An 18,695-nucleotide genomic window follows, 5' to 3' on the forward strand; every position below is an offset into this window, starting at 1 on the left:
AAATGTATTGTGTTTATTTGCATACTCATTTACAATGAACTACTATTTATACTATTTAATGGGCACTATATTTGTCATTTAAGTTTGACATATATTTATATTTGTATACCTACATGATGCAGGGTTTAGTTACAGCAAATGCTTGAAATGTTTTCAAACATTAAGCTTTTTTATTATTTTATTATTCGTTTCAAATTAAGTATACTGCCTATGATCTGGTTTTACTATGATCATTTTGCACATCAGGTTACCCCCACAAAGTAATCTCACGGTAAATATACATTTGTATTTTTAATAAGACAATAAATAACATGTAATATTAATACACATTTTGATATTTAAGTTATATTATAAGGTTATAATCAACCTTCAGCCGGAAGATTACCAAATAGAGACAAAGTGTGACGTAGATTGCGACGTTGTGATTGGACTATAACTTCAAAGCCAAATTAAAAGATCCTTCGTGTTGCTAACTATGTTTTGCTAACTTTGCCACTTTACTAACAGTGTCCTTTATCAATGAGTTATCGCTGTGTTTTAAATAGTTAACGATTAACCAAGATCGTAACCCTAAACTTAACCCTAACTACACCTTTCAAGGAACTACAATTTGTAGCGCCATGTCTTTCCCCTCCCATCTATACAGCGACAAAGGATTGTGGGTAATGTAGTTTAAAGCCTTTTTGTAATAAAATGGAACAGATACAAATTTTAATGAACTAAAGACTATCTGAATAAGGTCATTGTGCATATATTTATGACATATATGAAAGCCAGGCATAAATTTGTTATTTTACAATGAGTATTTTTTAAACAGCTTTTATTGACTTGATCAGTATATATCAGACTATTATATCCAACATTATTTATTGAACAGCATAGGTAATAGTCTTGCTGATATTCTCTCACTCATTTCTCGTTTGAAATGTGAATACTTTTTCCTTTTCTACGGGGCTCTACTCATCCCCTTTGAGTAAAAGGGCAGTTAACCTATGTAGATGTATTATCTTCAACATGGACAAGAAATTGTATTGTCACATGTACAGTTGTGGTAAAAAAAAAAAAAAGCTGTAAAAATAAGCTAAACATTAGTATCCTCTTTAATTACAAGTTATTATCAATAGTGATTATGTTCATCACAAATATTATGAGTTCAGAATAATATGTGTGGATGTAATTCTGTAAGTGTGTTTCATTAATGGTCATCATGTGATGTTTAATTGTTTTCACTTTATTTGAAATATGGATAAAAGCTCTTTTAAAATATGTAAATGTTTATAAATAAAACCTTTTTAAAGACATGTATTTGTTTAAAAACCACTCTTTATCTGATTATTTTTACTTTCTAAATCTTCAACTGTTTGTGTAACAGTATGATTTGATGACAATGGATGAACTTGTGTTTAATGATTCCACATAATGTCTTTGTCCTGCATGTGGGTTAATTTGTTAATTATTTTCTTTATGATCAAATGATTGTAAGATTTGCTGCATTGTAAGAATCATGAAAATATTGAGAAATGAGGTAACAATGATGAAAAGATATCCTTTCAAATGCTGCGAATAGTTCAAACCTCCAAATGATTAAAATACATAGCCATTAACCAACAAAATAAAAATGCAAACATTTAAATTATCTAAACTAGAAGTAAAATAGTTCTGTGCTGTATTTATAAGTTACTGTGTAGTTCTATGTCTACCAAAAATACATATTTCAATACATATTTTATTTTCATTCATTCATTTTCTTTTTGGCTTAGTACCTTTATTAACCAGGGGTCGCCACAGTGCTATGAACCGCCAACTTTTCCAGCATGTTATTATGCAGCAGATGCTCTTCCAGCCGCAATCCATCTCTTGGAAAATATTTTATTTTTTATCTTGCATTCAATAAAACATTATACAAAGTTAATTTTTATTTTCAGAATAACAACAGTCGCACTGTTATCTCACAACAAGTGCAGCAGTTTTTTGTTAGACATTCTAACAAATGAATACAAATGTTTCAAAGTAAGGACAAAAATAAAAGGAGATTAATTTTTTTTTTTTTTTTAGAAAAATCCATGAGGACCAAATGGATCCATCAGATCTTTGATGTAAATCATAGGTTAATTTTTCCAGAGGTAGAAGTGTGGTTGCCTGACTCAGCCACATATTGACTGGAGGTATCTGAGCAGTTGACCATAATAATGTACATTTTTTGCCCAAGTATATGCAAAAATTTAATTTATCATAAAAATGTATCATAAAATTAATATTTTAAAAGCTCTTAATGTCACTTAATGTAATAATTTCATTTTAATATAGAGTTCCTTAAATCGTTATATGTTGTAAGCAGTTAGGCATACAATAATGCTCTTAATTTACAACACTGATTGATTTTAGAGGAATGCTTACATACTGTACATATCTATGTATTTAAAAAAAAAGACAATTTGGTTATAGATGATGACAATTTTATTTAATTTTTTACAGATTTTATTACATGCTTTAGATTCAGGGTTAAGGTCATCCTCTTCTGGATTACAGTAAAAGAAAATCCACAGTCAATGTCATACTCATCAGCTGGAGCTTTATTTAAAAAAAATCTATGTTCTCTGCTCCAGCCAAAACTTGCAGGTACCTTGCAGGTCTCTAGATTGCACCATCGTATTGTTGTTTATTTCTCAGTTATTTTGTTGCTTTTTGAGAATGATGATCCATAGACCTTTTAACCCCTCTTCGTTAAGGCCACATGTCGAATCTTAAAAGAAGAACACAACAACATAAAAATATATTAATATTCTTTGGACTGGGTAACCTTATGCTTATGTCTGTGCCAAAAAATACAAATACATACCAGTACATTTCAGTAGCAAACAAGCAAGAAAGTTCTTTGAAAGAACCAGGATGAGTTGAAAGGTATTTATAGTGGTTGACCATCTCTGCCACAAGAATCCACTGCTTCTCCTGAAGAATCCTGACTAGCAGGATGATGTTGAACACCCTCCTCTTTGTTGCTGGGTCAGCAGAGTCTGAAACATATTTATGAAAAGAAAGTTGTATAACAAGGATTATACGTCAACTTTTAAAGAATCAACACTGACAGAAGTCTAGTGTACATACCATGCAATATGACGAAGACATCCACATCACTTCTTCTTTTTGTTGTCTTTGCTTCTGCTACTGAAAAAAAAATGACAGTAATAGTAACACAATTTTTCATGACTACATGTAATATTAATAAGAATTTCCTCACCCTCTGCCCACTCCTCTACATCACAGACCAAAGTCTTCCAATTGGTTTCCAGTCACTGCCAGTTTCATGGATTCTGTTTTGCAACTTGCTTTGCAGAGCTGTTGCGGTCTACAATGATAAGCAATCAAAAAATCACAATACTATTTAAATAGGTTACTGAACAACTAAAACAAATTCAACTGGATATTGTTACCTTCTGATATCAACAGGTCAGCGAGATGGCCAAATTGTTGAACATCTGCTAATTCCAGCACATGACCATGAGAGTTACAGTAGCATGTCTGGTCACTGCAATCCTATAGAAGAAATATTGCACTGTTCAACCTCCTTCCCAAAAGTAAAACCAGGCATATCCTGGTATGCCTCACTCCATTTCACCTGGTTAACATATACAAACAAACAAACAAACAAACAAATAAATAAATAAGTAAACCAATAGGTTTTGGCATTTACTTGTAGATCAGTTTAAGACAGTCACATAGTTCATCTATCTCAGATATAAACTCATGTGATTAGGCATGAAACACACTAAAATCATGGGCTTAAAGATGGTGCTGAAACTTTGGACAGCTTTTTGCAACTTTTTGGAGGTAGTGTCATTAGTTGATGTAGTCCACAAATCTTCCTGTCAATTCTTAATCCTTAGCTGTAAATAAACCTTCAAAAATGCCAGTGTTTGAAAAAGGAATGAAACAGTACAGAACAAGTGCATAACAGTTTCTATCTTCTAATCTAATTTTCTTAGGTGAACATCACAGAGCTGTTTTCTTGTTAATTTAGTTTCAACACATACAGTTTAAAGTACCTCGTGCATTCATGAAATGGTTATGCTTATGGTTCATATCTACTTAAATTGGCAGTATATCTAGTGTGGAAGCAGAACAGATGAAGGGCTCTTCCTTGCAAATACTATCCACCTTGTATTGCACAGACTCCCACTCAAGAATATCTCAGAAAAATGTCTGCTGAGATCTTAGCAGTCCATTAAAAATAATTATACCAACATCTTTTCCACCAATGGAAAGAATATAAAAATACTTTAGGATATATTAATACTTGCATGACCAAATGTGAGATAAAAAGGCCATCAGTATGCCTTAGTTTAAATAAAACCAAAATTTTACTCTAGCCCACTGTCACCTAGGTCTACAGATACAGGGACTAATGGAAACAATGAAGTACACACTGACAGTCACTGGAGCAAGGCCCTCTCACAGTTGGGAAGATTGGAGTTCCTATGAGCTGTACCAGATAAAAACAACAAAAAAATGTACATTTATAACATTTCTAACTTATCCTAAGACTAGTAGACAAGCAGCATAAGCAGTTCTAATTTCCTAAACGCCAATGTGGGCAGTTGATGGCCTATAAGTTGTCATAAAATCAGACAAAACAAAATACTTTCTGAAAAAGAAAAAAATGGTTGGCCACTATCAACACCCAGAACAATTAGTTTTAAACAGTTAGGCCACAATATTTTGTGAGCTTATGCTGTAGTTTTTTAATGTTTGTCATAAACAATAGTAATAGTAAAACTAATGCGTTTCTTTCTGTTATTACAATAGTAGTGAAAGAATAAATGCATTTTATCTCATACAATCACATATGCCTAAACAATGTAGATATTTAATATACATGGAATGAAAAACTTCACTAACCCTTGACTGATTCCAGAGTGGTCTTGGCCTTCCTTACATGGTGGTGCTTTATGCAGATCACCAAGTTGTCATCAAAACTTGAGCTTATAATTGAGATCTTGGTGATAAATCTGAGTATTGAGGAATCACTCATGGTGATAGGCAGAAACAGGCTGAAAGACACAAGAATTAATCAAACAAATATAAATGTGTTAACAGAGATAGAGAGAGAGACAAGTGCAATTTAACATATAAACATGGGTAAAGTGATTTTACTTTTTGCTTATTAGAAAACAAAATTGGATTTTTAAAGAAATCTAAAGAACCTGAAAAGAGCAAAGAAAAAATATTCATATCTGAACAGTGAACACCTTATAATGTACACCTGTATATATATATATATATATATATATATATATATATATATATATATATATATATATATATATATATATATATATGTGTGTGTGTGTGTGTGTGTGTGTGTGTGTGTGGTAGATTAAGCTATTTTTTTGTTTAGTTTTGTGTTGTACAATGAATAAAATGTGCTCAGACGGGCAAAATTTCTGCCTTTTTCCTTTAAAGGCATGGAAAATAATTGTTTTTACAATAAACCTTTGGAAACACTTGATGTTCTTTAATATTGAAACAATTACGAATACATTTGTATTATTAGAGTTGCATATTGCATATTATATATAGATTTTGCACGAATTCTATTGTGGAAAACAACAATCTGGTTACACTGTTCCTTATCTTAAAATGTATATATTGTTCTAATGCATGACCAACGTTATATGTGAGAAAAATATGTTTTTAATAAATGAACTTGATGTAATTAGATAACGTCGCTAGTTTACAGTACATGCTTTATCAACAAATCGTGTTTATTTGTTTACTTTTTACTTACCTTGTGGAAAACCGCAGTGAACCTTGGGATCGCAATGAACCTTGGGATAGCGAGCATAGACTGTAAAAAATAGATCGCCACATTTAATGACCCCAACTTTAATAAATAATTTAAAATGAAAAATATCAGCCGAAAACATTTTTGAACTTAGTACTTGAAATTTAATATTTTTTTTTAAGTAAAAAAATAATAAATAATATGAATGAATCAAAGTTTTATTAGGCATAGTTACCCTAAACTGGACAACCGAATATATTTTCACTCATTAAATATAAAGTAAATGATAAAATATTTATAAACACCAACTAATCTCCAATAAAAATATATTATGCAGCATTAACGTAATATTTAATGTTGACAGTTGAACTCATCTGAGAACTCACCGCTGATGCAGTTTGACCAATAGCAGAGCGGCGTTAAACTCACCGTGAAGGGATGTCACGTGGGCCGAAGTTTATTCACACAGTAGTTTCGACCCCGTTTACATACGCTTTTCATAAACAAAATAAAAATTACATATTTTTAAAATAAGAAAACTGTGATAATAGGCGTAAATCAGGTTTTAAAAAGTTTGTTGACATCTATTGGTAATTATACGAGCCTCCAGCGTCTCCCTATGACGCCTCAGGCTCAGGCACAGATTCTATAGGGAATCCCTGCACGTCTAAATATGACGCTAAAGGGGTACCCTGTGCGTCAATAACTGACGCCGAGGGTTCCTGACCAAGCGTCAGTATGTGACGAGTTGGGAGTGAGAACGTGTTGCCCTCATACCCATATGAATCAACACAGGGAAAAAAGCACATGGAAAAAAGAGCATCATTTAAACTTGTGGTGTGTGGTTTTCTTTCATTTGGGCCAAGCTAAAGCTCTCACAACACCCACAATGTTCTTATATTCTGCCTAATTCATTTTTGATGTGTTTTTTAAATGCTCTCCACGCTTCTGGCAAAATGTAATAAGCAACAATTTTATCTGATGAGCTTGAACGAATAATACTGTTAGCTGAACTGGTGCTGGTTTGAAGTTGGCATCTCAGATACATACAGATTTGTACATATTTATTTATAAAATATGCTCACTCACTCACTAGCCTTCGGCTTAGTCCCTGGTTTATCAGGGGTCGCCACAGTGGAATGAACTGCCAATTACTCTGACATATGTTTTACGCAACAGATGCCCTTTCAGCCATAACCCATCACTGGGAAAACACTTCAAAATATATCATGTACATATAAATTCTAAATAACATATTGAACATGTCACTATTTTTAATAAAGGTATTTTTAAAGGAAATTTTCACCACATGTCGGTAACAACTAAGGCAATCCATTCAAAGAAAACTAAATTAATTAGTTTACAAATGAAGTTTTGTGTAATGAAATAAAAAGACACGGGGGAAAAGTTTTGAACACATGAATGATGGAAGGTGTAAAAATGCATGGAAAGCCCAGACATGCAGCAGCTGAAATCTCTCAATAGTTAAATTTAATATTAGCTGCTTTAATCCCAATACCATTACTATGCTAAAACCAGGGTGGACATTTCAGCAATGAACCCAAACACAGCCATGGAAAGTCTCAAATGGATTCAGAAAAGAAAATAAAGATGTTAGAATGGTCCAGCCAGTCACCTAACCTGACTCCAATAGAAAATAAGAACTAAATATCAGAGTCGATAGATGAGACTGACAGAACCATCAAGATTTTTAGTCTGTGTTGAATTCTGGGAATAGATCATACTTAAGCAATGCATATAGCTCCAGTCTTCATACAAGAGGCATATTGAAGCTGTCATTATTACACAAAAAAAGCCTTTCATACAAAGTATTAAATGCATTTCAGTGATTCAGTACCTTGTGTCATTTCACTGTTACACATAACTAATATTTATGATTTATTTATTTGGGTTTTTACAAAAATCTGGATCAATTTAATGTCAACAGTTCTCTTAGAAACATATTTTCCATTTATTTATAAAAATAAAACAATAGAGCATTTCTTTCCATATATTAACAAAAAGGTGCCATGTTTTTAGACATGTTTGTTTAAAATTTTAGACAAAATAATACCAATGTTTTAACTTTAGCTGAGCTCAATATTAAATATGAATTTGGTGGAAAATCCTGATTTCCAATCACAACAAATGAAAACATTTGTAATTCTGACAAATTTTCTAATAAAAGGAAATCCTCTAAATTACACTGTTTTAATTTGAAATGTGTAGATTAAAACCTTTTTAGAAAAAAAGCAAATGATACTTTTTACTCAATTCCATAACTAATGAATTCAGTAAATTCAGAAAACTCTAATTTCCAAGTGACGTTTAATGGAGGAAAGACATTTTCATAGTATTTCCTATGATATTTTTTTGTTTCTGGAGGAAATCATATTTCTATTCTGCAGGAATAAATGTTTTATATATGGTCACTTTATTTTGATGGTTCGTTTGTTGAATTGAAGTTACATGCATCTACATGCCAACTAATTCTCATTATAAATTAAAAGTTAAGTTAGGGTTAGGGTTAGGGTAAGCTGACATGTACTTTCAAAGTTTCTTATAGTCTGTTAAATGTCTGTTGAAGGAGCAATAATACCCAAATGGACCATCAAAATAAGTTGAAGTGAGAATTATGGACCCCCCTTTGATTTTGTTTTTCTTTTTTAAATATTTTCCCAAATTATGTTTAACAGAGCAAGGAAATTTTCACAGTATGTCTGATAATATTTTTGTTCTTCTGGAGAAGGTCTTATTTGTTTTATTTTGGATATAATAAAAGCAGTTTTTTAATTTTTTAAAATCTATTTTTAAGGTTAAAAATTATAAGCCCCCAAATTATTTTTTTAAATTGTCACCAATCATCTAATGGCTTGCCTAACCCGACTTTCTATACCTAACAACCTTAAGCCATTAAATTTTAAGCTGAATACTGGTATCTAGAGCAAAATAACTAAAACGTATTATATACTGTCATCGTGACAAACACAAAATCAATTATTTACAAGAAATTAGTTATTGAAAATATGTTTAAAAATGTTTTGAACCAATATTTTCTCTATTGAACAACACTTGTTTTAGATATGAACACTTATCCTTTTAAAAGGATTCAAATTTCACAGGAGGGCTAATCATTTTGACTTTAGCTTCAACTGGTGTCTACATATAATATATAATTTTAACTATAATACTTTATAGCATATGATATAAAATCTGATGTGCTGCTTATTAATACATTCTGTGTTTTGCAGGTAAATGATAAGATCATGTTGTGATCTCAGCGTGGTGTCAGATACTTTGTGATGTGTGGTTTTCTTTAAATTGGGCCATGCTAAATCTCTCATAACACCCACAATGTTCCTATATTCTCTTTAATTCATGTTTGACTCATTTTTTTAAATGTCCTCCATGCTTCTGGCACAAATGTAATTAAGCAAACATTTTATCTGATCAGCCTGTATGAATAATGTTAGCTAAGCTGCTGCTGGTCGGAATTTGGCATCTTGGATTGTGTCTTTTTTTAATCCTCTTTTGTCTTTCATGAACAAATTTTGGCAAGCCGATGATGTTTCATCTGAGCATCCGGTATGATCACAGCTCTTTTGAAGTTACGAACGAACGTCTCCTTGTTTACTCATACCATTGCGTCATTCCTTGTTTACTGTGCACATTTCAGATGCCTGTAATTATAGCAGAAACATCCGAATTGCTTCCACCATGTTTTACAGCTTTTTGAGTGAGCTCAAAGTAACCTTGCTTTTAAATGATATGCTATACTTTTATCAATGACGGCGTTCTGAAAAAGATCACTGTGAAACAAAAGCATTAATGAGGACATGTCTAAAAACATCTGTGTGCCTGTAAGCACCAGAGGAGAGATGGATGGAGGCTGCGAGTTTAATGAAATAATGAAATATCTCTAGGCAAGACACTTTTTACAGAGTACTCACTCCGTTTATTTTTCTGATTTCTTGACGATTGGCCGACACTTTAAGCCACGCTTCTGGTTAGACTGTCGTATTTTGGTTAGTTATAGCTGCAGTTATTATTTCATATTGAAGGATTTTGCAGCATTAACTCCTCAAGACAAAAGAAAAGAAGTGTTCAGTTAAAACCTTTTTCTCCACGCTGCATTAGTGTATTTGATTAATATAGCTTTTATTCTGTATAATATCAATATATCCAGTGTATAGTTTTTGTATAGCCAAGTGCATTTCATTTTGTAAATTTTGTGACTCAACAGGATGACAACTTTAATATGTTGTTTGTAATATCTACATAGAGTAGTCAACATTTGAAGTGGAACAAATATATAAGGTATAACCCCTGGGGTATGGATAAATAATGAATATATCTAATATTTCAATATTTTACATTAGCAATATATCAATATTTATTCATTCATTTTTTCATTTTTCTTCAGCTTGGTCTCTTTATTCATTAGGGGTTGCTTGCCAAAGCAGAATGAACCACCAATTTATCCAGCATATGTTTTACACATTGGATGCCCTTACAGCTGCAACCCAGTACTGAGAAACCACCATACACACTCATTCACACATACACTACGGCCAATTTAGTTTCCTCAATTCATCTATAGTGCATGTCTTTGAACTGTGGGGGAAAACCGAAGTACCTGCAGGAAACCCACACAAACACTGGGAGAGCATGCAAACTCCACACAGAAATGCAAACTAGCCAAGCCGGGAACCAGCGACCTTCATGCTGTGAGGCGACAGTGCTAACCACTGAGCCACAGTGCTGCCTTGATGAATATTTCTAATATTTGAATATTTTACATTTTATTTGTCACCACACACTTTTTATATTGAATATTATATTCAAATATACATTAAATTATACATGAATTACCACATAAACAAATATAGGATGAATATTTCTATTATAAAATAATATTTCTGTCATTAAATCAAATCACAAACATCTCTTAAAGACATATGCTGCGTGTAATTTATACACATGGGCTCAGATTTTATGTTTTTATTGTGTTTTTATTTTTACATTCTAATAATGGCATTTAAGATGTTGACTATATATGCAGTTGAAGTCAAAAGTTATAGACTTCCAGTGAAAGGTTTATTATTATTAAATTAATTTAAAACTAGTTTAACAAAGACAATATTGTTTCAACACATTTTAAGCATAACAGTTTTAATAACTAATTTCTAATGACTAAAGTATTTCTTCTTTGCCCTGTTAAAAATAAATGTAATTAATGTTTTAATTATTTTGCAAGATAATAGTATTCAGCTTAATGCACAGTATTTTTTAGCCAATGATAAACTTCCGGTAAAAGCTTAATGCAGGTGTGGGCAAACTTGATCCTTGAGTGCCTGTGTCCTGCATAGTTTAGCTCCAACCCTATTCAAACAGACCTCCCTATAGAGTTCAAGTGATCTTGAAGACACTGATTAGTTTGTTCAGGTGTGTTTGATTAGTGTTGGAACAAAACTCTGCAGGGACACCGCCCTCGAGGATTAAGTTTGCCCATCCCTGGCTTAATGCAACTTTTGATTTCATAAGATTCCTTTTACAACATAGATGTTGTAATGTAATTCAAAACATTCAGTTAAAGCAGCCTTAAGCATTCATTTAGTTGTTCAGGCCTTAAACGAGATGAATGGCCGTGTAACTGCTAGCCCCATCAGGATCAGCAGGCGAGTCCAGAAACTCTATTGAAAACACTAGGGTAAAGTAAACTTATATTTTGGCAGAAATGGAATTTAATGCAGGGCTTCTTGTCCGGTCTGAGACCCACTTTATATCGTATTTCTAACAGGTAGTGAAGATTACAGATTTTTTAAGGAAATCAGGTGTTAAATGTGCCAATATTATAATGGAAAGACTGGAAGCGCCGAGGCTGGCTGGCTGATAGTAAAAGTCTGTTTGCATATACCCCATTTAAAGGCTTAACTAAAGTTAACTAGTCAAGTCACTGGACAACAGTGGTTTGTCCTATAGCCAATTAAAAAAATATACAATTGCAATCAGAATTATTAGCCCACCTGAAGTATTAGCCCCCATTTATTTTTTTCCCCAATTTCTGTTTAACGGAGAGAAGATTTTTAACACATTTCTAAACATCATATTTTTAATAACTCACTTCTAATTACTGATTTATTTTATATTTGCCATGATGATATAAATAATATTTCACTAGATATTTTCAAGACACTTCCACACCCCTTAAAGTGATATTTAAAGGCATAACTACGTTAATTAGGTCAACTAAGCAGGTTAGGGTAATTAAGCAAGTTATCGTATAATGATGGTTTGTTCTGTAGACTATCAAATATAGCTTAAAGGGCTAATAATTTTGATCATAAAATGGTTTTTAAAAAATAAAAAACAGTTTTTATTCTTGCTGAAATAAAACAATTTAGACTTTTTCCAGAAGAAAAAATACTATCAGAGATACTGTGAAAATTTCCTTGCTCTGTTCAATATCATTTGGAAAATATTAAAAAAATAATACAATTCAAAGGGGGTTTAATAATTCTGATTGCAGCTATATATTTTTATGTGGGCTAATAAAATGATCTTAACTATTATTGTTAAAAAAAACTGTATTTATTCATGCCAAACTAGAAGAATTATTACTTTCTTCATGAGCAAAAAAGATATTATATAAAATATTAATTGAAAAAGAATAAAAATTTCACAGGAAGGCAAATAATTTTGCATTACATCATCACATGATCATCACATGATTGCGTTAAATCAGGGGTGTCCAAACTCAATCCTGGAGGGCCGGTGTCCTGGAGAGTTTAGCCCCAACCTTAATCAAACACACCTAAACCAGCTAATCAAGCTCTTCCTGGCAAGTGTGTTTAAGCAAGTTGGAGCTAAACTCAGCAGGACACTGGCCCTCCAGGACTGAGCTTGGACACCCCTGCCTTATATCATCACATACACATTTTATTAGCTATTATTAAACGTGATCTCACATTTTTAAAACATGCATCCTAAACTCAAGCCATTTCACTATTTACCTTTGTCATGTTTTGTTCTTCACCACTGTCGCCACTGGATTGATTGGTTTGGGACTTGTGGAGCTGCACATCAATGGATTTACTCTTCAGTGTTTGGACTTTCAGAAGTGAAAATTAAACCACGCTGAACTGAACTAAACTGAACTTAAACTCTTAAAACTGAACTGACACAGTTTCAATGAACTAGAACTTCTGTGTTAAGCTGCTTTGACACAATCAACACTGTAAAAGAGAAATATAAAAAAATATTTATAGAAATAACTAAATAAAGATAAATTGAATATCCTCCTAAACGCATAAACCCCATATCAGCACAACTACATCTTAACAAAGAACAGATTTGTTTTGTTTTTTGTCCAGCATCCTCCGCTGTCAATGTCCCACTGTGTTTGTGGGCCTCGTGTCTCATGGGCCTCTCCTTCACATGTCACTGCATTTCCACACTCACTCATTAGCTATAGCAAGCTATACTTGTTAGGGCTCTTGCCTGCTCTCCATGCAATGAAAGGCAGGCCGCTAATTGAAAGTGTGTTGTGGGGGAAATGAGCAGCGTAACTCTGTGACAGGCCTAAACAAGAGTGTCTCCTCCATCCCGCCAGGAGACAGCACCAATTAAAAGCGAATGAAAGAGGAATGTGAAGAAAGCCTCTATCAGAGACACGGAGCGCTGCTGTGTCATGCTAACACTACAGAATGTGGGGGTGGAAAGTACATGCTAGCTGTTTGTTAGCTTGCTTGGTTGTCTGTATCTTTCTGCTCTTGAGAAGACTTCAGTACTGCATCCAGCATAAGGTTAGAGCAAATGTACTATAGAGAGTATGAATGGACTGCTATACCTCTGTGATGACCTTAGTAGTCACTGAGATAGGTGGAGATGAAGACACAGGACAACTCCACAGTGCCACCTAGTGAGAGGAGAAAACTAAGCATGCACAGAACTTTTTTGCCTGATTATTATTGCTTGTTTTACACCCCACTATTTAGGTTGAATATTATAATCAAACAAGATGATTATAATGATGTGTATATATAGAACATTTAACTGTACATTTTATTTGTTTAATTCATTTGTTTTTGTATGATTTAATTTGTCTTCCTTTTTTCTTTATGATTTTAATTATCTTTATGTGTTAAATGAACAAACAATAATTAATACTATAACATAAAATGTGATTTTACTTCATATTCAATACATCACATAGGCATAAAAAATTTGTAAAATACTATCTAATAGAGTAATAAAACTTTAAATTACTTGTATACAGGTTTTTATTTTGACTATTTGTTTATCTTTTTATTTTAAGTCAGCATATACTTTTATATTTATGTATTTCCCATATATTCATATATCTAAACATTTTCAATATGTTATATTGTAGAATTATATTATATTATATTATATGTAAAAAATAACCATGTTGTAAACTATAATATAAAATCATAATAAATATTTAGAAAAAAGAATTCACAGTATGTCTGATAATATTTTGTCATCTGAAGAAAGTCTTATTTCTTTTATTTCAACTAGAATAAAAGCAGTTTTTAATTTTTGAAACACCATTTCAAGGACAATATTATTAGCCTCTTTAAGCTATATATTTTTTGATAGTCTACAGAACCATCGTTATATAACAATTTGCCTAATTACCCTAACCTGCCTAGTTAACCTAATTAACCTAGTTAAGCCTTTAAATGTCACTTTAAGCTTTACAGAAGTGTCATGAAAAATATCTAGTCAATATTATTTACTATCATCATGGCAAGGACAAAATAAATCAGTTATTAGAAATGAGTTATTAAAACTATTATGTTTATAAATGTGTTGAAAATATTATATATATATATATATATATATATATATATATATATATATATATATATATATATATATATATATATAGCCTGATAGCCGTGTAATATTCCCGTAATATCACCACTCGTACAGCCTCCTCACCCTTCTGTATTACTCATTACTCCGCCTACGTAGAGTGACAGCAGATCAATAAACTCACTACAGTTTGACAAATATTGCTGCTGTTGAACAACATAATGTACTTTTGAGGCTTTTTCAAATAATGTAGTTGTTTAGATTGCAACTATGTACTTTATTTATAAGGATAATGGCTATTTTGAATATTTATAATTTCGGAGATACAGCACATTGGCATCCATCAGCGTGTCATCCCAAAGTCCCTTCAAGGCCTATAGTCTTTGGTTATACTGAGCAGAGCAAAGACAATTGACGTTATCTATCCACAAGATGGCTACAGAGAGTGCATAATAAGCCCTTAGAGAAAAAAAAAATCTCTCTCTTTTGTTCGTTGCAGTGCTGTATTTATACCATAGTAATTGAAGTGTGATGAGTGTGAGATGGGACTCACATATCAGGAATGCATGTATTTGGAGTGGGCCACTCTTTGTATAACCCTGAGTTACGTTTTGGTGGGCCATCTGTTTCTATTGAGTCTCATGTTTTAGTTACTGTAGTTCAGTAAAAAGAAAAAAAGAAGAAAACCTGCATGTGTCTAGCGTTCTTCGTTATTGCAACCACAGCAGTTATATGGTAGTGTTTGCATTGCTTTGGCCTTTTCATGGTAAACTATTGTGATCTCTCAATGGCAACAGAGAAATACTGTGAAATCTCTGTAGAATGATGGCTTTTCATGCCTCATAATCTTAAAATGTGAGTAAAATCACCTGTTTTGTCATCACTTTAGACATCACGCTAGAGAATCATTCAAATACTAGCTCTAAAGTGCGTTAGTGAATGAGCAACAGTTTCTGCTGTTCTGACGTCAGCTGCAGATGTTAATGAATGGCAGGAGAAAGTAGTTCCTCATACAAAAGTATTTTTGAGACTCTCCATGTTTGATTCTCTTTTTTATATACACAACATTATGATCGAACGGTTGTATAAACGCAGTATCACATTCATAGCAGTGCAATATGGCTGTATATATTAATGTGTTATTATTTTCTGGTCTGACTCCACTACTGACTGACCATTGATTTACATTTATTCATTTAGCAGATGCTTTTAATAAAACAAAAATGTCTGCTAAATAAATAAGTGTAAGCGTAAGTGTAAAGTTTGCATGCTTTTTCCCCTAAGCATTTAAACTGACAGTTTGAACTATACATTCCGGCTCTATGTTTGAAAGCTGTGCTAAGCAAGAGCCAGATTACACATCATCGTCATCATCAGCCAACAGTTCTTAATTAGTGAGAAACCCATTATCCTCCAATGACATGATCTTTAATTAGATCCACTCTGTTTCGTAGAAGCAACTGGCACCTGTATGAGGCGCACAACACAACAGCCTGGAGTCGCTGGGCTTTTCTGCAGCTACTCTGAAGCCAATCAGCTCCTCACAAAACCCCACCAGATGTTTCAACTTCCCAAGGCATAAATATTCTGGAGGTTTACTTCATTGTGCACTTGGCCTGCATGTTACCTAGCAACTCCATAATCTTCCATTCACTGTCCACAACCCGATCTGTTGCCATCTTATGGAGAACAGAGTCACATATGCAACACATCAGCGAAGCCGAATGAGAACAACCAGTCCAACTGTGTAAACATGACATTTATTCAATAGTGTCTGACTGCAGACTTACACTTACATTCTCAGACTTGCACTCCCTTCCTCTGCAAGTGAGGTGACTGTGAGGGGTAGGTTTGGGGTTAGGGTATAGGTGTAGATATTAATAATGCATGTGCCTGAGAGTGCAAGTGCTAGTCGGTCTGCAGCCAGAAAATTCAGCATTAATTGCCAACTCTGATTACACCACATGTATGAAGAGAGAGCCAAAATCATTGCATAACTCTATACCAGGCCAGCAGATATACAGGACACTTTATGATATGTCCAATGATGAGGAAATGGATAGTTCACCCCAAAATTAAAGTTTACTCACTATTTACTCATCCTTAAATGGCTCCAATATAAACCTGTATGAGTTTCCTTCTTATTTTGAACAATAAAGGAGATATTTTTGGGGAAAAAAACTGTCAAACGTAGACTAAAATATGCAAAACAAATACTTTGGAAGTCAAAGGTTTCAAGCTCTCTTTAAAATATCTTATTTTGTGTTCAATAAAAGAAAGTCAAACAGGTTTGGATCAAGTAAAGGGAGAGTAACTATCTCTTTAACCCGAAACTAAACATTCTACAGTATAATCTAACTTTCTCATTACTTTCTATCATAACCCTTCTATCGTTTATTTCTTCTGATGAATATGTAAAAGAATATACTTTGAGGAATGTTGGCAGCCCAACTTTTATTGGTCCCCACTGGCTTTCAAATACATTAGGAAAAATAAGTACTTTTAAAGGTGCTGTTGACTTGAAATTTTCACTGGATGTTGATAGCAATCAAAGAAATCCATATTTGCAAAGAAAAGAAAATAATTAGTTTACAAATTAAGTTATGTGTAATACAATGAAATGACACAGGAAAAAATATATTGAACACATGAAGATAGAGAGGTGTAGAAATGCATCGAAAGACCCACGACCCACAGACAAAGGTCCAGAATTTGTCCCATACATGAGATCATTGTCATATTTTGACTGCTAAGCCATAATAAATTGTAAAAATAACCCATGAAAGGCTTTAAGATCAAGTGGAATCTGACGCTAGTGAAGTCATCCTTCACTACTGACCTACTGTATTGTTGGTAAATAGTGAAAACATTTTAAAAGGAGGTTTTATTCTAAATCTTGAACCTTATTCTTAAAAAAGAAAAAAATGACCAATAAAGAAGTGTGAAGCAACAAAAGCGGACCATTCATTCGTTCATTCATTTTCTTTTCGGCTTAGTCCCTTTATTAATCTGGGGTCATCACAGTGGAATGAACCGCCAACTAATCCAGCATATGTTTTTTTATGCAGCATATGCCCTTCCAGCTGCAACCCATCTCTCGGAAACATTCACACTCATACAATTCGGACAATTTAGCCAACCCAATTCACCTGTACCACATGTCTTTGGACTGTGGAGGAAACCCATAGGAAACTTACGCGAACGCAGGGAGAACATGCAGACTGCAAACAGAAACGGCAACTGACCCAGCCAAGGCTTGAACCAGCGACCCTCTTGCTGTGAGGCGACAGCACTACATACTGTGCCACCGCGTCGCCCAAAAGCAGACCATATTAAAGTTAATTTTAATACTTAGGTTATTGTTGTTATCATCTACAAGTCGAAAAAAATCATCAAGCCTTACATTATTATTTTTTTTTATTGTTTAATATTTAAATGGACAAATTCTGACTGAGGAAAGTTGAATGTGCTGCAGTTTGTTTGTGTAATAAATGACAAGAGGCTACCATTTTAATGTAAAACTTTTGTCATGTTTTTCCTGATGTAATAAAAATGTATTTTAAAAATAAGCTTTTTTTCTTCATATTTCTTTATTCTAAATCTTTAGGAAATATTTTTAGTACATCAAGACTGTGGTTTTAATGATCATCTGACAGTTGGTTTTAATCTAGCTAAAAGATAGTGATTAAAATGTCACTTAATGCAGTATTAAAACCTAATAATTAAATAGAAAATGAAGTACTGCAAAATGGTCCACTTTTTGAGAAAAAAATAATCACCCCTTACACCAGACTGGCTACTGGCCTGGCTCCTTTAGAAATATTATTGCCAGGAAAAAAAACATGATGTGCTCAATACTTATTTTCCCCACTGTACACCTTCTTTTGTGTTCAGAAAAAAAAATAAAAAATGGTGTAGCTGAACACTCAATATGGGCTTCTTGTAAGGCTTAGTATAATTGTTGTAATTAGTTACAAGCAGTTCAATATGATAAAATATGTGATTCCAGCTTAATACATAGTGATATTGTTTCAATACTAAAGCAGTAATTAGTGGCAATCTTACAGCACAC

At 33.0% G+C, this 18,695-nt stretch overlaps 1 protein-coding gene across 14 annotated transcripts in view; it reads right to left on the minus strand.

Moving 5' to 3' along the window:
• Window positions 1-2,434: 2,434 nt before the first annotated feature.
• Window positions 2,435-18,695, minus strand: part of gsc (goosecoid) — an 87,189-nt gene continuing 70,928 nt past the window's right edge. Inside the window, exons 1-8 of one of the 14 annotated variants that reach the window (XR_015512447.1) lie at window positions 6,169-6,690; window positions 5,786-5,845; window positions 4,897-5,048; window positions 3,432-3,534; window positions 3,239-3,346; window positions 3,106-3,162; window positions 2,840-3,014; window positions 2,435-2,743 (exon numbers count right to left, since the gene is read on the minus strand). The gene's annotated coding sequence lies outside the window, so the exon portion shown is untranslated. Of the gene's footprint in view, window positions 2,744-2,839; window positions 3,015-3,105; window positions 3,347-3,431; window positions 4,481-4,896; window positions 5,049-5,785; window positions 5,846-6,168; window positions 6,691-18,695 lie in introns of those variants that run through there. The other 13 variants (XR_015512441.1, XR_015512446.1, XR_015512444.1 and 10 more) reach the window with 13 other exon arrangements.

This window comes from Danio rerio, chromosome 17, assembly GCF_052040795.2.
Source record: "Danio rerio strain M-AB ecotype USA chromosome 17, GRCz13ab, whole genome shotgun sequence".
NCBI classification, from domain to species: Eukaryota; Metazoa; Chordata; class Actinopteri; order Cypriniformes; family Danionidae; genus Danio; species Danio rerio.